The sequence below is a fragment of the Ranitomeya variabilis genome, chromosome 4 (genome assembly GCF_051348905.1).
Source record: "Ranitomeya variabilis isolate aRanVar5 chromosome 4, aRanVar5.hap1, whole genome shotgun sequence".
NCBI lineage: Eukaryota > Metazoa > Chordata > Amphibia > Anura > Dendrobatidae > Ranitomeya > Ranitomeya variabilis.
Genome location: NC_135235.1, coordinates 755,922,209 through 755,944,930, shown reverse-complemented (window position 1 = coordinate 755,944,930; position 22,722 = coordinate 755,922,209). Strand labels below are relative to the sequence as shown.

Here is a 22,722-nt window from a genome sequence, read left to right as displayed (position 1 = left end):
GCAGAAGCAGCAAACATATGCAGCCAGCTGGAATGATCTCTGGGCCATGAATGAAAATAGAAACAGGTGATGCACTCTGGCCAATCATGAAGGAACAATTCAAACTTCCAGCAGAATCAGACGTACACGCTTGGGAGTCAGGGACACAGCTAATTGAACAGCTCAGAGAGTGGGCCAAAGGCAGATTGGCAGGACAAGCCATGACATGAGCCAAGATAAGACAGAGTCTGTAAAGAAGTTTCATTGCAGAGTAATGCAAGTATTCCAAGACTTGGGCTTCACCATTCATGACCAGATACACAGGCCTTTGGGCATGGACTGAGACAGCCAATCAGGAAACCACTGATAGTGGCTAGGCCTAGGAACAGGTCAATAGCAGTGGACTGACCCAGAAAAAATGTTTTATGTGCGCCTAGGAGACTGTTTATTGCTAATTGTTGCCAAAACTGCCGCCATTATAGCACCACAAAGAGCGCGAAGAAGGAAACAGGTGCCGTGCTGCTGAGAACGCTGGAAGGGGAGCCAGAGGTGAAGACGCTGCAAAGTGCCGACCAACACACCAGAAGAACCGCTGCAGACTCCAGAGAGGAGACACCGACCTCAATAAGGTTAGCAAAGGGGAGAAGCTATGTCGGAGCAGGGGGAAGAAGTGATGGCAGATGCAGCCGCAGCCCCTGTAATGCCCCAAGACCTTGGGTTGGATGAAGCCGCCGGTCTCATGGCACCCCCGGGCCTCGTCACTGACGCACCTGCAGGCCCCATCTTACCACCGCAGCTTCAATCAGCAGGCCGGACCCCGCTGCCGCTACAGTACCCATCATGCTGTTGTCCACAGTAGCCAAAAGGATTGAGTCTCAACCAGGGGTGCAGAAGACAGCCCCTCTCATGGTGACCACTGACCTGGAAGAGCAACCACCCTACAAAGACAGAAGAAGTGTCAAGAGTTACATCTGTGGCAAGTTTGGCCATTTCCAGAACCAGTGCAGGGCACCCACGCCCCCGAAGAGACTGGACCCATGCAATCCAAGAGTTGGTCCAGAGAAACAGGTCAAGGAGGAAGTGCAGAAAGCAGTGAAGTACCCCGTCCATAGGACAGAGGCAAGCAAGCCAGGTCCGCAAGACACTACGCTCCTGACATGTAAAACTTCATCTGCAAGACCAGTACCTCAAATTACCCTTAAAATGGATGGCGTTGTCAGATCCAAAGTGGTGCAGCCAGAAGTGTGATGACACCTGTGGAACTCGCTGATCCCACCTGCCTATCAGAATTCTCTGTGTCTCGCATGGGCATTGATGGTAAAGTCAGACATTCTCAGCTTACAAAGCCACTGAGCGTGTGCACTCAGCCAGGACACTCTATCCTGTCCCAGTTTGTGGTGTAAAGGACCTGCCACTCAACCTGCTGGGAGCGAACCTACTGCAGAAGCTGAAGGCAACCTCAGTGTTCCACGAAGATGGGACAGTGACACTTTCTTCATCCCTGACCCAAGAAGAGTCATGCTGGCGGCCCTACAAGAACATTAAGCAACCAATGAGGCCTACTCAAGGAGGTACTGGACGTAGTACCAGAAAGTCTATGGTCTAAGGGACCCCAGCACATGAGAAAACCTCAAGTTGCCCCAGTACGGGTGTCACTCAAGCCATGTACCCCGTACCCTCGTAAGGCCCAGGCCAGGCCTAGAGTCAAGCTGCCTCTGACCAACTGAAGGTCTACCTGGAAATAGGAATCATTGTTCCTCGCACATCGCCTTGCAATACCCCGCTTTTCCCCGTCAAGAAAAAGACTGTAAAAGGAGAGCCAGCCAAGTTCAGAATGGTATATGACCTGAGAGCTGTGAATGACGCCATAGTGTTTGAAACTGCAATTATGCCGAATCCGCACACTCTGCTCTCAAATGTGCCTGCCACAGAAAAAGTGTTCACAGTGACCGACCTGGCTAATGTTTTCTCCAGTGTTCCCCTTCACCCGGATGACCAGTTCCTGTTTGCCTTAATGCACCAGGGGGGACACCACACATGGACAGTGATGCCACAGTGGGCCCAGAACAGCCCTTCACAGTTCACCAAAGCAATGTCCACAGTTCTCACCAACTGAGTCACAGAACAAGCAGAAGTAACCCTGCTACAATACATGGACAATCTACTCCTTTGTGCAATTGACTTTGACACGTGTAAAGCCCATTCCTTGTATCTCCTACTCTACCTGGCGGAGCAGCACTGCAAGATCTCAAAGAACAAAGTCCAGTGGTGTCTGAAGCAAGTTACGTTCCAGAGACACTGTATTGCTCACCAGGCGAAACACCTGACAGATGACCGGAAGACCACAGTGGAGAAGATGGTCCCTCCGACAACTCCAAAGGTGCTACAGGCCTTCCTTGGTCTAGTTTCATATTGCAGAGCCTGGATCCCTGATGCTTCCGTCCTAATGCAGCCTCTGTGTGAATACGTCAGTGTGACCCCGTTCCTCCAGACAGATGTGGCCTTCAGTTCGTTCAAGAAGTTAAAAGGCTCTGTAGTCTCAGCGCCAGCACTAGGCCTATCTGACTACAAGAAGCCATTCCGTCTCTACTTGATGAGAAGAGAAGGCCTTGCTACTGGAGTCCTGACACAGCTTCAGGGGGGAAAGCAGAGACTTTCGGACTACTTTTCAGCTTGCCTGGATCCAGTTGCAAGGGGAGCCTCTTCCTCCCGCATGAGAGCAGCAGTTGCAGCACACGCCCTCCTGGACAGGACTACTGACATCAGTGGAAAAACCATGGGAAATCCTGGCTCTGCATGACATCTCAGCAATCCTCAACCAAACCCAGCTGAAACATCTCTCCACCGCCAGGCATCTTCGCCTCCAGTGCTCTCTACTCCTGCCCAACAATGTCACCATCTCCAGATGCACAGTCCTCAACCCGTCCACTCTACTCCCACTCCCAAGGGGGGATACAGATATGGACCCTCAGATAAAAAGTCTGCATGGGATCTGAATTTGCTCCGGATGGATGACCATGATTGCTTCAGCATCATGCAACAGGAAACAGCAGGACTACCCAAGGTGGCAGAAGAGCCACTGACCAACCCAGAGTTGATCCTCTATGTGGATGGCTCCAGATTCGCAGATGATGAAGGAATATTTCACACGGGATGTGCAGTGACCAGCAATCAAGAGATCCTGTGGTCCAGAAGTCTGCCGCCCAGTCTGTCAGCCCAGGAAGCAGAACTGATAGCGCTGATGAAGGCCTACCAGATGGCAGAAGACAAGACTGAGAAAATGTATACCGATTCAAGGTACTTGCATGGCATAGCACACGACTTCGGACCCATCTGGGCTGCAAGGGACTTCATCACAGCAAGCGGAACAACCGTGAAGCATCAATGGAGCCATTAAGGACCTGCTGAACACACTTCAACTTCCAAAAGTGGTGACAATACTAAAAGTCAAAGCGCATGGAAAACTAAACACAGTAGAGGCACGAGGCAACAACATGGCGGATATGGCAGCCAAAGAAACAGTCAAGGGAAGACAATATGGAGAAGTGGAAGAGGTCGTAGAGCCGGACGGCTACTACAGGACGGCTGAAGACAGGAAACCTGACAAGATGACATCCTGGGATCTGCTCAAAAAAAAAAGTTGCAAGAGCAAGCCCCAAAGGACAAGAAGGAATGCTGGATGCAGAAGTGAGCAACACATGAAAAGGGAAGGGTATACTCAATGGACTACAAACCCTGTTTACCCCGAAGCATGTACCCTATGGTGGTCCAGTGGGCACATGGGCCCACACACAGATTAAAGACACAGATGAATGATCCGATTGGTGCTTACTGGTTCGCTCCAGAAATCTCCACCCTATCAGCCAAGTTCATAAACAGCTGTCTGACCTGTGGCCAATGCAACCCTGGAAGAATGAAGAAAGTTCCCACACATCGTCTTGCCAGACCACTGTACCCCTTCCAGAGGATCCAGATAGACCACATCCAGATGCCGCCAAGTGGAGGATTCGAATATGCCCTTGTGGTCGTGGACGTGTTCTCAGGATGGCCAGAAGCTTTCCCAGTGAGGAACCAGTCAGCAAAGACTACTGCAAAGAAGCTACTCTCAGAGATGAGATATGCAGCCATGGGGTCCCAGAAGTGATAGAGAGTGACCAGGGACCTGCATTCACAGCAAACCTCACATGAGAGATCTAGTCAGCAGTAGGGTCAGACTTAGGCCTACACACTCCCAATCACACTACTCAGTGTTCAGGCACACTCCCAGAGGCCCAGGAAAGCTGTCATTATATGAAATTTTGTTTGTGTCTAGTCCCAGGTTAGGGGTATCCTTTCCCTTAGCAGCTGATTATGTAATATGATACTTTGTCTGCTTATGTAATTGAAATCACCAAGAAACTTGCTAACATCCATTCTCGAGTTTTTTTCTTCATTGCCAGATCCAGATTCAGTGTCCGGTATGCACTCCTAGAAGCCAGGAGACTGGGTGTTGGTGAAAAAGTTTGTAAGGAGAACACCACTCGATCCCAGATTTGATGATCCTGCTCAAGTGCTGCTGATGACACCAAACTCTGTGAAACTGGAGGGAAGACCCACTTGGATTCACTCATCGCATGGCAAGAAAGCTCCCCTACCAGAAGATGACACCCAAGCCAGAAAGATGTTGCGGCCTGACCGAAAAGATGACCTACCTGATAAAGACTACACATCGCTCACTACACATGCTATTGACTAAGAGACTGATTGCAACGAACCCCCGTTAGGGACAGATCTCCTGACCGCCCATTTGCGAAAAGTCTGTATGGAGTGGGGCACAGGCGTTAGGCTTGTGTCAGTTCGCCGACAGCACAAAAGAGTTGCAGCGCTTTGGGACAGGAGGCTAGGATTAGGGCAAGTGATATCTAAGGGGGGCTTGTGATAGAAATATACACTCACCGGCCACTTTATTAGGTACACCATGCTAGTAACGGGTTGGACCCCCTTTTGCCTTCAGAACTGCCTAAATTCTTCGTGGCATAGATTCAACAAGGTGCTGGAAGCATTCCTCAGAGATTTTGGTCCATATTGACATGATGGCATCACACAGTTGCCGCAGATTTGTCGGCTACACATCCCAAAGATGCTCCATACAAGGCAGGATGGATCCATGCTTTCATGTTGTTTACGCCAAATTCTGACCCTACCATCCGAATGTCGCAGCAGAAATCGAGACTCATCAGACCAAGCAACGTTTTTCCAATCTTCTACTGTCCAATTTCGATGAGCTTGTACAAATTGTAGCCTCAGTTTCCTGTTCTTAGCTGAAAGGAGTGGTACCCGGTGTGGTCTTCTGCTGCTGTAGCCCATCTGCCTCAAAGTTCGACGCACTGTGCGTTCAGAGATGCTCTTAGGCCTACCTTGGTTGTAACGGGTGGCGATTTGAGTCACTGTTGCCTTTCTATCAGCTCGAACCAGTCTGCCCATTCTCCTCTGACCTCTGGCATCAACAAGGCATTTCCGCCCACAGAACTGCCACTCACTGGATTTTTTTTCTTTTTCGGACCATTCTCTGTAAACCCTAGAGATGGTTGTGCGTGAAAATCCCAGTAGATCAGCAGTTTCTGAAATACTCAGACCAGCCCTTCTGGCACCAACAACCATGCCACGTTCAAAGGCACTCAAATCACCTTTCTTCCCCATACTGATGCTCGGTTTGAACTGCAGGAGATTGTCTTGACCATGTCTACATGCCTAAATGCACTGAGTTGCCGCCATGTGATTGGCTGATTAGAAATTAAGTGTTAACAAGAAGTTGGACAGGTGTACCTAATAAAGTGGCCAGTGAGTGTATATATCATGTAGATCTCACTTGCATGTATACTCCTCTATAATCAAATATATACTTATATGCTCACATCTAGTATATGCATTATAATAAATGGTTTAAAATGGTTGACACGAACTAATATAACCCAGACAGATCATATGGGGTTTTCCATCCCTAAAAGCAGAACAGAGTCAGATGTTTGGTGACTGCTGATCAGGTGTCTCCACTTTGTCCTAGACACAGAACTCAGGTTTGGTTGCTTAATCAGCAGTCATATGAGCATTAATCACAATATTCCATATATGTTTAGATAACCAATTACAGAGGAGCTAGACAATATGGTAATTAACTAACCACCCCTGACAACCCCTAACCACTCCTTTCTATGTGAAAATATAAAACTATGTATGTACAATAAAGTTTCAGTATTGATGGAATGTTGTTCTGTCACAGTTGTGTACAGTCCATTCTTGATGAGCGCTCAAAATACTCAGTCTAATTGGGAGCGGCCACAGCACACACAGGGATATATTTATCCAACCCTAATATTTCCATAACAGTTTACCCCCACATATGAGGTATCGGCGTACTCAGGAGAAATTGCCCAACACATTTTAGGATCCATTTTATCCTGTTGCCCATGTGAAAATGAAAAAATTGAGGCTAAAAAAATTTTTTGTGAAAAAAAAGTACTTTTTCATTTTTACGGATCAATTTGTGAAGCACCTGGGGGATTAAAGTGCTCACTATGCATCTAGATAAGTTCCTTGGGGCGTCTAGTTTCCAAAAAGGGGTCACTTGTGGGGGAGCTCCAATGTTTAGGCACACGGGGGCTCTCCAAACGCGACATGGTGTCCGCTAAAGATTGGAGCCAATTTTTCATTGAAAAAGTCAAATGGCGCTCCTTCTCTTCCGAGCCCTGCCGTGCCCACAAACAGTGGTTTACCCCCACATATGAGGTATCAACGTACTCAGGACAAATTGGACAACAACTTTTGTGGTCCAGTTTCTCCTTTTACCCTTGGGAAAATAAAAAAATTGTTGCTAAAAGATCATTTTTGTGACTAAAAAGTTAAATGTTCACTTTTTCCTTCCATGTTGCTTCTGCTGTTGTGAAACACCTGAAGGGTTAATAAACTTCTTGAATGTGGTTTTGAGCACCTTGAGGGGTGCAGTTTTTAGAATGGTGTCACTTTTGGGTATTTTCAGCCATATAGAACCCTCAAACTGACTTCAAATGTGAGGTGGTCCCTAAAAAAAATGGTTTTGTAAATTTTGTTGTAAAAATGAGAAATCACTGGTCAAATTTTAACCCTTATAACTTCCTAGCAAAAAAAAAATTTCTTTCCAAAATTGTGCTGATGTAAAGTAGACATGTGGGAAATGTTATTTATTAACTATTTTGTGTCACATAACTCTCTGGTTTAACAGAATAAAAATTCAAAATGTGAAAATTGCGAAATTTTCAAAATTTTCGCCAAATTTCCGTTTTTTTCACAAATAAACTCAGAAATTATCGACCTAAATTTACCACTAACATGAAGCCCAATATGTCACGAAAAAACAATCTCAGAACCGCAAGGATCCGTTGAAGCGTTCCTGAGTTATTACTTCATAAAGGGACACTGGTCAGAATTGCAAAAAATGGCAAGGTCATTAAGGCCAAAATAGGCTGGGTCATGAAGGGGTTAATAATCGGGCTAGTTCGGCTACTTTGGTTTCGCCTTTTTTTTTGTAATTCTGGTTTTCATCCTCGTTTTTCTTCAGGGCAGGTTGAGCCTTCTGACTGTCCTGGTGTGGATTCTGTGGTGGACAGGTTACAGCAAATTTGGACTCACGTGGTGGACAATTTGACGTTGTCTCAGGAGAAGGCGCAACGTTTTGCTAACCGCCGTCGCTGTGTTGGTCCCCGACTTCGTGTTGGGGATTTGGTTTGGTTGTCTTCTCGTTATGTTCCTATAAAGGTTTCTTCTCCTAAGTTCAAGCCTCGTTTTATTGGTCCTTATATGATTTCTGAAATTGTCAATCCTGTGTCGTTTCGTTTGGCCCTTCCAGCTTCTTTTGCCATCCATAATGTGTTCCATAAGTCGTTGTTGCGGAGATATGTGGCGCCTATGGTTCCTTCCGTTGACCTTCCTGCTCCGGTGTTGGTTGAGGGGGAGTTGGAGTATGTGGTGAAGATTTTGGATTCTCGTATTTCGAGACGGAAGCTTCAGTACATGGTTAAATGGAAGGGCTATGGTCAGGAGGATAATTCCTGGGTTGTTGCCTCCGATGTCCATGCTGCCGATTTGGTTCGTGCCTTTCATTTGGCTCGTCCTGATCAGCCTGGGGGCTCTGGTGAGGGTTCGGTGACCCCTCCTCAGGGGGGGTACTGTTGTGAGTTCCGCTCTCGGGCTCCCTCCTGTGGTCGTGAATGGTACTTTGGTGAGATCTGTCCTTGGACACCCTCTGGTGGCTTTGAGTGGAACTGCTGATCTTTGAGGTTGGCTTTCTCAGCTGCCCTCGCTTATTGCTTCTGCTGGCTTCCCTATTTAACTCTGCTCAGATCGTTAGTTCATGCCAGCTGTCAATGTCTCATTACTGGTTCAGATCTCTCTTGAATTTCTCAGATGACCTGTCTACTCCAGCAGAAGCTAAGTCCCTGCTAGTTAATTTGTTGTTCATTGTGTTTTTGAGAATATTTCTCATTACATGCTATGTTTCTAGTCCAGCTTGCTATTATATTTCCTTGCTAGCTGGAAGCTCTGGGGGTGCAGAGTTGCACCTCCACACCGTGAGTCGGTGTGGAGGTCTTTTTGCACACTCTGCGTGGTTTTTGTAGTTTTTAATACTGACCGCACAGTTCCTTTCCTATCCTCTGTCTATCTAGAGAAGATTCGACCTCCTATGCTAAAATCTGTTTCATTCCTGTGTTTCTCACTTCCCTCTTAACTCACAGTCATTATTTGTGGGGGGGCTACCTTTCCTTTGGGGAATTTCTCTGAGGCAGGGTAGGGTTCTATTTCTGTCTTTAGGGGTAGTTAGCTCTTAGGCTGTGAAGAGGCGTCTCTAGGGAGAGTTAGGCACGCTCCACGGCTATTTCTAGTGTGTGTGATAGGATTAGGGATTGCGGTCAGTAGAGTTACCACCTCCTCAGAGCTTGTCCCAGGTTTTCCGTTTTAACCATCAGGTCATTCCGGGTGCTCCTAACCACCAGGTCCATAACAGCCACCACAACCTGTTACACAAAATAAAAAACTCCACTCACTATGGAGGCATTTACAGTCCACCAGAACCCCATTATAATGACCCCTACCAGCCACACATTCAGTATGAGAGTCCCAACAGCTCTTCTCTTAACCCTTTTACCCCCAAAGGTGGTTTGCACGTTAATGACCATGCCAATTTTTACAATTCTGACCACTGTCCCTTTATGAGGTTATAACTCTGGAACGCTTCAAGGGATCCTGGTGATTCTGACAGTTTTCTCGTGACATATTGTACTTCATGATAGTGGTAAAATTTCTTTGATATTACCTGCGTTTATTTGTGAAAAAAATGGAAATTTGGCGAAAATTTTGAAAATTTCTCAATTTTCCAAATTTGAAATTTTAAACAATTAAATCACAGAGATATGTCACAAAAAATGCTTAATAAGTAACATTTTCCACATGTCTACTTTACATCAGCACAATTTTGGAACCAAAATTTTTTTTTGTTAGGGAGTTATAAAGGTTAAAAGTTGCCCAGCAATTTCTCATTTTAACAACACCATTTTTTTAGGGACCACATCTCATTTGAAGTCATTTTGAGGGGTCTATATGATAGAAAATAACCAAGTGTGACACCATTCTAAAAACTGCACCCCTCAAGGTGCTCAAAACCACATTCAAGAAGTTTATTAACCCTTCAGGTGTTTCACAGGAATTTTTGGAATGTTTACAAAAAATTTATTTCAGCTCCAATTTGTTTTATTTTACCAAGGGTAACAGGAGAAAATGGACCCCAAAAGTTGTTATACAATTTGTCCTAAGTACCCCGATACCCCATATGTGGGGGTAAACCACTGGTTGGGGGCATGGCAGAGCTTGGAAGCGAAGGAGCGCCATTTGACTTTTCAATGCAAAATTGACTGGAATTGAGATGGGACTCCATGTTGCGTTTGGAGAGCCCCTGATGTGCCTAAACATTGAAACCCCCCACAAGTGACACCATTTTGGAAAGTAGACCTGATAAGGAACTTATCTAGATGTGTGGTGAGCACTTTGACCCATTAAGGCTGGTTTCACATTTGCGGTTGTGGCCACAGCGTTTGTACCGCATATAAACGCATGCGTCGTGTATTCCTATATTTAAAATTAAAAACGCATGCGGTTTTTTTGTTCGCGTTTTGCCACGTTTGACGACACATGCGTCGTCTCGTTATTTGCGGATTGGCGCGGAAATGCAACATGTAGTAATTTCTAGACCCGTCTATTTGCCGCCTGGAAACGCATGCGGTCGATTGCGCAAGGATTGCGAAAAAAAAAACGCATTGCTGTCTATGTAAACGCATGCGTTTTTAAGCACATGCGTTTGGTTGCGTTTTTGAACGCATGCGTTTCAATAGAGAAAAACATGTCTAGGCACTGATAAGCCACCCCCCTGTTGTGAATTCTGCTCTTGGGTTCCCTCCGGTGGTTGTTGGTAGTAATGCAGTTGTTCCTGGGTTGCAATCCTGCTCAGGTGTCCTTGCTGATTGAAGTTCTGACTGGGGTATTTAGGTGTGCAGGATTCATTAGTCCTTGCCAGTTGTCCTTTGTTTCTTGGAGGTTTTGCATCTCTGTCTGGTTCCTCCTGCCCTGTTGTCAAATCAGCAAAGATAAGGGTCTGGTTTTTGTTTCTTCAGCACACATGCTGTGTGCTTTACAATTCAGTGCTATTCATTGTTTTTTCTTGTCCAGCTTAGACTGTGTTAGGATTTTTTCAGTCAAGTTGGATTCTCAGGAGATGCAGATATACATTCCATGTCTTTAGTTAGATGGTGGAATTTTTGTATTATCTGCTGTGGATATTTTTAGGGTTTTAATACTGACCACTTAGTATTCTGTCCTATCCTTTCCTATTTAGCTAGAGTGGCCTCTTTTGCTAAATCCTGTTTCCTGCCTGCGTGTGTCTTTCCTCTAATACTCACAGTCAATATTTGTGGGGGGCTGCCTATCCTTTGGGGTTCTGCTCTGAGGCAAGATAGAATTCCCATTTCCATCTATAGGGGTATTTAGTCCTCCGGCTGTGTCGAGGCGTCTAGGATGTGTTAGGTACACCCCACGGCTACTTCGAGTTGTGGTGTCAGTTTAGGGTTTGCGGTCAGTACAGGTTCCACCTACTCCAGAGAAAGTCTCATGCTGCTCCAAGGTCACCGGATCATAACACCCCCCCACCATCAAGGTGATAAAGGGAGGGTGTGGACAGTTGCAGGTCACTTCTCACCAGACTCTGAAGCAGACAAGACATCCTACAACTTGGAGGAAAACAAGACCCTGAGCAATTTGAGTATATCCTAGCCAATGCCTTTATTTTCTATTTTCTGTCTCTACATGTCCTAATTTCTGCCATTTCTTTCTTTCTACATGCATCAGAATGTCTTCTTCGGATTCTTCTTCTGGTGAGGAGTTTCGGCCAGGACAGTCGGAAGTGGAGCATGTCAGTGAGGTGAGTATTTGCCTCATTAGATTGGTAAGTATTCACTGTCAAATCGACACATGTGACAATTTGATTTTTTCTTTTTTTAGAGCTCTTCTACTGCGGCAGAGACAGGGCAGGAGCAGCGGAGTCAAGGTCCAGTGGAAAGACGGCAGTGGGTCTGTATACAAGGCTGACTGTCCTCAGTGTAATATTCTTGAATCTTCCTTTCTTTCCACACGTATTTCTTTACTTTTTTCTTCTGGAATCCTTTTGTATGTTGACTTTCCTATTCATGCCATTTCTCAGCATCTTTTTTCTTTCTTTTCCTTATGTTAATTGAGCAAACTTTAATGACTTTATTTAATTTTTAGGTTTCACAACGGGACGATGATCTTATTGAGAATGACCTCCTTGTCACACTGGTCCAGGAGCGAGTCCCGTTGAGGGACGCCCGGGATCCACTGTTCTCGAGCAACATCCCGATCCGGCGGTTATGGAATGAGGTGGCCCAAGCGATGTGGGATGGCTGGGATAACGCCCCGACACGGGTCCGAACTGCATTTGGTAAGTGTTGCAAAGCAGTGTGAAGCAGCAGAGACCTTGGCCGTGCTCACTCGACTGTGTGTGATGAAAGAAACTCTCAGGAGTCTCTTTTCATCACACACAGTTGTGTGAGCAGGGCCAAAAGTACTTTTTCTGACCACAAGTTTTTTTTTTAACAGTATCCAAAGTCAAAACACGTTGGCGTTTCGATGAAGGACCGCTTCAACAAGGACCTGCGTCAAGAGAGCCGTGTTCCCAGTGGTTCAGGAGCAAGGATCAGACGCTACAAATACCATCGTGTTCTGTCATTTTTAAGACCGATCCTTGCCCAGAGAACGTAAGTATTTATCACGTGCATTAGGTTGTATTGTATTGCCATAATCTGTATTTTTACATTCCACAGGATTTTGCGTCTGGCAAATTTTTGATAGTGATTTTCTTTTTCCTTTTTTCACAGCACTACTGTTGGCCCAGGTTCTGGAGCGGTCCTTCATCCGACAGCCACGGACCCGTCCCAGCCATCCTGCAGCGCAGCAGCAAGTGGGCCTTCCACACTAACTGGAGACCAGGGAGCTGGTCCATCAGGTCTTCCCCTTTCGCAGTCCTCTTCCACTGCCCCCTTTTTTTGGGTCATCCCGGCAGCGGGCTTTGGGCAGGTCACTCATGCCCGAGTTTTTGCACTTGAGCTCGGTTTTACACGACGCGATCAAGGCTTTGGGTGACCGAATGGATGTTTCACATAACCTCTTAAATGCACACATCCAGGAGGTCAGCAAAAGCCTTGATCAAGTGAAAGCCGACCTCCAGAGGCCAGCACATCATTTTTTTAATCAAATTGAGCAGGGCATGTCGGAACACCTTACTCCTGATCTCCAGCTGAGTGTCATGCAGGCCTGCAATGCTGCTTACGTGCAGGCTATGCAGCAGAGTCGGTATTTCCAGCAGACAGTGGGGGCATATCCAACTGTGCCTTCACTGTCACGATTGACCTCAATGTCGACCTCTGCTGCATCCCACTGCACGGCCACCTCAATTCCTTCCACAGCCGGACACCACTACAGCACCACCACCATGCCGAGTGCAGTTGGACATCCAACCGCCACCACCATGACATCCGCTGCTCCTGCTTGGACCTCCTCCACTGACACCATGATGCAGCAGGACCCTGGCATGGCCTTCCGTACCGCCACCTCCACGATGCAGCAGGATCCTGGCATGGCCTTCCGCTCTACGAGCGCTATGGACTCTGGCATGGCTGCACGCTCTACGAGCGCTATGGACTCTGGCATGGCTGCACGCTCTACGAGCGCTATGGACTCTGGCATGGCTGCACGCTCTACGAGCGCTATGGACTCTGGCATGGCTGCACGCTCTACGAGCGCTATGGACTCTGGCATGGCTGCACGCTCTACGAGCGCTATGGACTCTGGCATGGCTGCACGCTCTACGAGCGCTATGGACTCTGGCATGGCTGCACGCTCTACGAGCGCTATGGACTCTGGCATGGCTGCACGCTCTACGAGCGCTATGGACTCTGGCATGGCTGCACGCTCTACGAGCGCTATGGACTCTGGCATGGCTGCACGCTCTACGAGCGCTATGGACTCTGACATGGCTGCACGCTCTACGAGCGCTATGGACTCTGGCATGGCTGCACGCTCTACGAGCGCTATGGACTCTGGCATGGCTGCACGCTCTACGAGCGCTATGGACTCTGGCATGGCTGCACGCTCTACGAGCGCTATGGACTCTGGCATGGCTGCACGCTCTACGAGCGCTATGGACTCTGGCATGGCTGCACGCTCTACGAGCGCTATGGACTCTGGCATGGCTGCACGCTCTACGAGCGCTATGGACTCTGGCATGGCTGCACGCTCTACGAGCGCTATGGACTCTGGCATGGCTGCACGCTCTACGAGCGCTATGGACTCTGGCATGGCTGCACGCTCTACGAGCACTATGGACTCTGACACAGTGCAGCCGGACCCTGACAGGTCACCCGCCACCACGCCACATGAGCCCACCAAGACCTCCCCCAACCAGGCAAACAAAAAAAAAAACACGGAAAAAAAAAAACAGAGGACTCTTAGCATTCCTCCCCCTTCACATCCCAATGTGTCTGTAATGTCAGGTTTGTCTCACCCTTCCAGTGCGTCTCAAGCCTCTCATGTGTCAAGCCCCATCCCCGAACTTCCAGACCCTTCTAGTTTCATTGTCCCTTCTCCTGCCACCTCTGCATCGTCCACGGTTAGCCAGGCCTCAGTTCTTCACACTCCCCGTTTACATCACTCTACCCCAAGACGGAGCAGTAAAAAAATAATTTTTTGAGTTGTTTACAAAATAAAAAGTTTGATTTGCCACAATTATGTTTGGTTTATTGTGTCTTCTGCCGCCGGCAACACACACCGTGCGCCAAGAAACTTTGCCACACACTTACTTTTTGGGCCACATCATATCTCCTGTAGTTAAAAATAAAAAGACTGCAGCTTTGTGTGTCTTTAGTATACAGATATGAGGTGGCCCAAAAAATATTACATGTATCTCCATAATCTCTTTTTGTCTGTGCCTAGTGTGGCAGTCTGAAGAGAAAATGGTGGAAATACAGTGCAGACCTCTACTGAACAGGTCAGGTGTCAAAAAACTCATTAGTTATGACACCTGACCTGTTGAGTAGAGAACTGACTTGTATAACCACCATTTTCTCTTCTTTATACATAATCTATTACACACAAATTGAGGGGACAATGGTGGTCACACACTACATATCTATCCTCACCTGCACAGGTGTCAGAAATAGTGAATTCATGAACCTGTATATGTTTATCATGAATTCATTATTTCTGACACCTGACTTGATGAGTATAGATAGTGTGACAGTGATTGTCTCTTCAGTTTGTGTCCAATGGATACAGGAGAAGAGAATCATGACGCAATGACGTCAACAAGCTTACCAATAAAGCAACATGGCTGCCATTATTAGCAGTATGTGGCCAATGTTTTATATCAGTATTTGTAAGCCAAAACAAGGAGTGGAACAATTAGAGGTAAATTATGATATTAACATAATAACTAGCACCTCTGCCTTTATCACCCACTCCTGGTATTGGATTACAAAAACTGATATTAAATACAGATCAAATACTGCCAGTTTTAGGACAGCCTTGGATTGGAGAGGAAAAAGATAGGAGACACGGTCAACACAACCAAAACTAAAGTTTATCAATGAGAAATATTATTATTGTAGAAAATTACTGGTACAGATGTAATTACAACAGGACATTTACACAACATTGTCCTGCCATGACACACGTCCAATATCTGAATCAAAAAAGGCAGCAAATTGGTCCCGCATGTGACCAACGGCTGCAGTTGACCGCAGCGGGTGATGCTGGAAATCGGGCAGTGGGTGTGCAACTGGTTCATCCAATTCAATGTTGGGTTGCTCCATAACCATTATATAATTGTGCAGAACCACACACGCTTTGACCACCTCGTCGACTGTTTCCACTTTTAGATTTATGGCTGATGCAAGAATGCGATATTTAGCGACCAGAATTCCAAAGGTACACTCTACTGTTCTTCGGGCCCTGGTTAGTCTGTAGTTAAAGATCCTTCTGTCACGGGAGACCTTGGTAGAAAAGAGCTAATAACCCGGGCCCCTGCGATTTCCCTCAGACTAGGGAAACCCTGACTGTCCCTCTCCCAGAGTTTACACTGATGGTGTGCATGTCTGGGCCTCCACCCTCGCCTTATCTCCTGTATCAACCCTAGGCTGATACCACCGCCCACCATCCAGTGAAGAGACCACACTCCAATACTCACAGTTAGTACAGACAAGGATAACGGAAAAATAAGCACCACGCCGCAGTCACTCAGGAATACACTTATAAATGCAAAGGGTAAAACAAATACAAATATAGGAAGGAGCAAATAAGACAAAAGGGAAAATACACCACCAGCAACGATACTCCAACTACTTGCTCACCACTCCAGACCGAGATAACCACGCACAAGACAGAAGCTATAAATCGGCGACGCCCAATGTTCAGGAGAACTATTTAAAGGCAGTGGGCATGGCCTAGCTTCCAATCCGAGCACCAGGTAAATTAAACCCGGACCAGCTAGATAAAATCTAGCTGACGCCAATGAGCACATAGTGGACAAAAGCGGAATTACCGCTGTCTGTCGGACGACCTGGTCTGAACAACGTCCGACATGACACCTTCTAGTGTGGTTCAAGTCCCGACTGGAATAGGGCTTCAGTAGGTTTTCACACGTCTGAAAGGCCTCATCCCCAACCATAACAAATGGCATCGGTGGACCTTGAGTGTTGGGGGGAGGTTGTGGCGGGGGGAAATTGAAATTGTTGCCAAACACACGGCGGCCCATATCCGAGTTCTTGAAAGTCTGGGAATCGTTGCCACGGCCAAAAGCTCCAATGTCCACAGCGATGAAGCGACAGTTCGCATCGGCTATTGCCATGAGCACCACAGAAAAATATTTTTTTGTAATTGAAGTACTCCGATCCTGTTCTGGCTGGTTTGATAATGCGAATGTGCTTTCCATCCACCGCTCCTAAACAGTTGGGGAAATCACACACGCTCCAGAATATTTCCGCAATTTCAATCCACATGTCCAATGTGGGTAGGGGTATAAACTCATCCCGGAGTACATTCCACAAAGCCTGGCAGGTGTCCACAACTATTCCGGACAGGGTGAATATTCCAAGCCGGTATTGGAAGTGGAGGGATGATAAACTCTCTCCGGTGGGCAGAAATCTGGAAGAAAAACAAACACAAAAAACATTACAATCTATTCTTTTTATGGTGTGGTTACGCTAAAGAAAGAAAGGAAAATACCCCAAAAATACATGTCAGAAAACACTAAATTTGGACTGTCATTGGTTTAGATTTTGAACGTACCTTAATGTAACCAGCAGACGTTCCTCGGGTGGAATCGCTCTACGGAGCTGGGTGTCCTGTCGCCGTATGGCTCCTTGGTCTTGCGACATTCGTGTGTATTCCTGGAATTGGGGTGCCTCCAAAAACGCCTACGTTGTCTCCTTGTCCATCTTTAGCGATTTCTGTCTTGCTCCCAAGCAAATGCACAGGCAAGAAACAGCTTGAAGCTGAAATCCAGGTTAAAATAAAAGCTCTCCATGCGAAGATCCATCATGACACAGGATACAGTAGCAAACTGTTAAAATTTCAGTAGCCCTAGCGTCTATATATAGAGATCCCATAATACATGCCCTCTGTAGTCCCATTGGCGGTGTCTGGTTATCTTGATTTTTCTCTTGTGAAATTTCTCATCATGCGCACCAAAAACGCAAACGCGGGAAAAAACGCATATAAACGTGTCTAAACACCGTTGTTTTTTTAACCGCATGCGTCAACGCATGCGTCTAAAAAACGCTGCGTTTGTACGCGTTTATATGCGTTTTTTCCACCACTTGCGGATGCATTTTAAACGCTGCGGATTTAAACGCAAATGTGAAACTAGCCTAAGTGATTCACAGAAGTTTATAATACAGAGCCGTAAAAATAAAAAATCATATTTTTTCACAAAAATGATATTTTCGCACCCAATTTTTTATTTTCCCAAAGGTAAGAGAAGAAATTGGACCCCAAAACCTGTTGTACAATTCGTCCTGAGTACGATGATACCCCATATGTGGGGGTAAACCACTGTTTGGGCGCATGGGAGAGCTCGGAAGGGAAGGAGCGCCGTTTTACTTTTTCAACGCAGAATTGGCTGGAATTGAGATCAGACGCCATGTCGCGTTTGGAGAGCCCCTGATGTGCCTAAACAGTGGAATCCCCCAATTATAACTGAAACCCTAATTCAAACACACCCCTAACCCTAATCCCAACGGTAACCCTAACCACACCCCTAACCCTGACACACCCCTAACCCTAACAATATTCCCAACCGTAAATGTAATCCAAACCCTAACCCTAACTTTAGCCCCAACCCTAACTGTAGCCTTAACCCTAGCCCCAACCCTAATCCAAGCCCTAACCCTAACCCGAAAATGGAAATAAATACATTTTTTTAATTTTTCCCTAAGGGGGTGATGAAGGGAGGTTTGATTTACTTTTATAGCGGTTTGTTTTAGCGGATTTTTATGATTGGCAGCCGTCACACACTGAAAGACGCTTTTTATTGCAAAAAATATTTTTTGCTTTACCACATTTTGAAAGCTATAATTTTTCCATATTTGGGTCTACAGAGTCATGTGAGGTCTTGTTTTTTGCGGGACGAGTTGATATTTGTATTGGTAACATGTTCGGGCACGTGACATTTTTTGATCGCTTTTTATTCCGATTTTTGAGAAGCAGAATGACCAAAAACCAGCTATTCATGAATTTCTTTTGGGGGAGGCGTTTATACCGTTCCGCGTTTGGTAAAATGGATAAAGCAGTTTTATTCTTCGGGTCAGTACGATTACAGCGATACTTCATTTATATAATTTTTTAATGTTTTGGCGCTTTTATACGATAAAAACTATTCTATAGAAAAAATAATTATTTTTGCATCGCTTTATTCTGAAGACTATAACTTTTTTATTTCTTTGCTGATGACGCTGTATGGTGGCTCGGTTTTTGCAGGACAAGATGACGTTTTCAGCAGTACCATGGTTATTTATATCAGTCTTTTTGATCGCGTGTTATTCCACTTTTTGTTTGGCGGTATGATAATAAAGTGTTGTTTTTTGTCTCGGTTTTTTTTTTTTTTACGTTGTTCACTGAAGGGGTTAGTGATATAGTTTTATAGGTGGGGTCATTACGAACGCGGCGATACTAAATATGTGTACTTTTATTGTTTTTTTTTTTATTTAGATAAAGAAATGTATATATAGGAACAATATTTTATTTTTTTGTTTGTTTGTTTGTTTGTTTAGGAATTTTTCTTAAATCTTTTTACACATGTGAATATTTTTTTTTTTACACTATAACATTGCCCCAGGGGGGGCATCATGTTATAGTGTAAGATCGCTGATCTGACACTTTGCTGTGCACGGTCAGATCGGCGATCTGACGTGCACAGCTCCAGGCTTCCCGATGCCTGCTCTGAGCAGGCGCTGTGAAGCCACCTCCCTGCAGGACCCGGATGCCGCGGCCATTTTGGATCCGGGCCTGCTGCAGGGAGGAGGAGGTAAGAGACCCTTCACATCGCGTTGCTCCGGGGGTCTCAGGGAAGCCAGCAGGGAGCCCCCTCCCTGCGCGATGCTTCCCTATACCGCCGGAACACTGCGATCATGTTTGATCGCAGTGTGCAGGGGGTTAATGTGCTGGGGGCGGTCCGTGACCGCTCCTGGCACATAGTGCCGGATGCCAGCTGCGATAGTCCCCCCGTGAGCGCGGCCGATCGCGTATGACGTACTATCCCGTCGGTCTTCACCTCGACGGGATAGTACATCACATGTCAGAAACGGGTTAATATGATGCCACCACAATTCCTGATATTTGATTAAAAAAACCACACACACTACTCACACAACCCGGTTCCCGAGGTGCGCTGCTCTGGTCTGTGCGGTGTGAGTACTGAGGCTCCATACTACAGGTGTGATGTAGTGACATCATTGTGCCTGCAGTGCACGGAGTCTCAGACTCAGAAGTGAAGGCTGAAAGGTGGATCAGGAGCTTTCTACTCCCTGATTCACTAATCTATTCAGCGGTATCACCATCATGGGAATGTGGATATCGCTGAAATTGTGATGATGGGAAGGAGAGGATGACAATACCGCACCCCACCGAGCCCTGTCAATTCATAGGCATCATAGCAACCGAGTGGGCTACCTTTATGGATGATACACTCCTGCCTATCCAACTATCGTATGGTAAATATCTCATAGATCCTGGGTTCATTAGTATTTGCACCAAGAATGAGGCTAAGTGAGTATTTACTAATTGTCTGTGGTCGGAGGTAGTCAGTGAGGTGGATGGTTCCATATTGTGCATGTAGGGGCAGTACTGTGGGAACATTAGAAAGTGGGGGATGACAGTACTGTGGGGACATTATACTGTGTGTGAGGAGGACGCCAGTCCTGTGGAAACATTATCCTGTGTCTGTGGGAAGCCACTATTGTGGGAACTTTATACTGTGTGTGGGGGTATGGTGGTACTATTAGAACATTATACTGTGTGGGGGTATGGCGGTACTATGAGAAGATTATACTGTGTGTGGGGTTATGTCGGTACTGTGAGAACATTATACTGTGTGTGGTGGGATGGAGGTACTGTAGGAACATTATACTATGTGTGGGGGTATGGCGGTACTGTAGGAACTTTATACTGTGTGGGGGTATGGCGGTACTGTGAGAACATTATACTGTGTGTGGGGGTATGGCGGTACTATGAGAACATTATACTGTGTGTGGGGGTATGGCGGTACTATGAGAACATTATACTGTGTGTGGGGGTATGGCGATACTATGAGAACATTATACTGTGTGTGGGGGTATGGCGGTACTATGAGAACATTATACTGTGTGTGGGGGTATGGCGGTACTGTGAGAACATTATACTGTGTGTGGGGGTATGGCGGTACTATGAGAACATTATACTGTGTGTGGAGGTATGGCAGTACTATGAGAACATTATACTGTGTGTGGGGGTATGGCGGTACTATGAGAATATTATACTGTGTGGGGGTATGGCGGTACTGTAGGAACATTATACTGTGTGTGGGGGTATGGCGATACTATGAGAACATTATACTGTGTGGGGGATGGCGGTACTATGAGAACATTATACTGTGTGTGGGGGTATGGTGGTACTATGAGAACATTATACTGTGTGTGGGGGTATGGCAGTACTATGAGAACATTATACTGTGTGTGGGGGTATGGCGATACTATGAGAACATTATACTGTGTGGGGGGTATGGCGGTACTATGAGAACATTATACTGTGTGGGGGGTATGGCGGTACTATGAGAACATTATACTGTGTGTGGGGGTATGGCGGTACTATGAGAACATTATACTGTGTGGGGGGGTATGGCAGTAGTGTGAAAATACCTTTTTTACGAGAGATGCCAGTACTGTGGAAACATTATACTGTGTGAGCGCCATCATATATATTACATAAGGGGTGTAATAAGGAGAGTCATAAAAAAGCCTCCTCAGGGCTGTGCTGCATTTGTACAGACTGCTATCTGCCGCCCAGACGGGACCATGTGACACCAATGGGAAGAGGGAGGGTTTCCGGAGGGAAGAGTCTAGAGGGTGCACCTGGTCAGGAGACCTTGATGGCGCAGTTACTGATATTATAAAGGCCAGAGCCCCAAAGGCAGAACAGATTTGGCGCCAACAAAGGAAAGGGGTGCGGGGAAGAATCTGAGGTACCAGCTCCTGGTAAAGTGCCCGAGGCAGCTGGGTGTGGGGCAGAACCTGCTTACAGGGCATAATGGGGGCATTACACTGTGTGGGGCCAAGAAAGGGGCCCTGTACTAGGAGAACAATCCGCTCCTCACTTCCTGTCCTCCATAGTTGGCTCGTATGTATCTATTACAGGAAACAGAACAACAACGTTATGGTTCTTATAAAGGGGCAACAACACCCCCAAAAGAGTCTCCTCCGTGCAGAAGGGGTTAATGTCCCCGGCTGCGCTCAGTACTGGGGAATCTCCACATACCTCCACCTGCAGAGCCGCACTCCACAGATATGGCTGCTGTGCGCACAGGACCTGTGATGAGGTCACAGGGGGAGGAGTCAGGGGTCACGTGATCCGCAGTGAAGACGCTACATGGAGACTTCTCCTCAGTCAGTGACATTCCCGCCATTATTCGCCCTCACTACTGGCACAATCACCTCGCGCCGCCTTTTCTACACAATGTTCTGTGTGGAATGTAACGTGTGATTTCTCTGGAGACAAATAGACCCCACACATGAGGGGATTATCACCGGTTACCGGACGTCTAGTATATGGCGGCATATGATTGTGCTATCGCCTCCACACCAGGAGCTAAAATGCCGAAATCTCGGTTATTTACCCCCTTCCAGTGCCCGGCTAAGGCCGGGGACACACACAACGTATAAAAAAACGGTCCGTATTTTACGGCCGTAATACGCAGAAAAGTCCCCAAAATAGTGGTCCGTATGTCATCCGTAGTCAGGGTGTGTCAGCATATTTTGCGCATGGCATCCTCCATATGTAATCCGTATGGCATCCGTACTGCGAGATTTTCTCGCAGGCTTGCAAAACCGACATCTACTGGACTTATGTGCTCAAATGTTTGGTAAAACATATATACAGTATATATATATACAGGTAGTCCTCAACTTACAACGTTGATCCGTTCTTACACGGCGTCATAAACCGAATTTCTATGTAAGTCAGACCATACATTCATACAGTACTGTACCATAATAACAGTACAGTACTACAAACACTTAGCCTATCCAAACACCTATCCTAACACAGTACCCTACATAATTAAGGTGTTATGGCGTGCAGGAGACTCGTTTTCCTCGTGTAACCGGGTACAGTGTACAGTACTGGACTCTATTCTTCTGCCACTGCACGTAGTTGCATGTAGTTCGACTTACGACGCAAACCGTGTAAGTCGGAATGAGGCATCGTATAAAGCGTTGTAACCACGTAACGATGTAACTCGAGACCGTTGTAACCCGAGGACTAACTGTATATATATGTAATTGAGACACATATATATATATTCTGTATTTATATTTACTTCAGCGCGATGTATGTGAAAAGCCGGTAATTCAATTGCCGGCTTTT

General features: G+C 46.3%; 1 protein-coding gene across 1 annotated transcript in view; it reads right to left on the bottom strand.

The window, feature by feature from the left end:
* LOC143766845 (gastrula zinc finger protein XlCGF66.1-like) overlaps window positions 1-21,640 on the bottom strand; it is a 67,091-nt gene extending 45,451 nt beyond the window's left edge. Inside the window, exon 1 of the mRNA XM_077254829.1 lies at window positions 21,616-21,640. The gene's annotated coding sequence lies outside the window, so the exon portion shown is untranslated. The remainder of the gene's footprint in view (window positions 1-21,615) is intronic.
* Window positions 21,641-22,722: the final 1,082 nt, after the last annotated feature.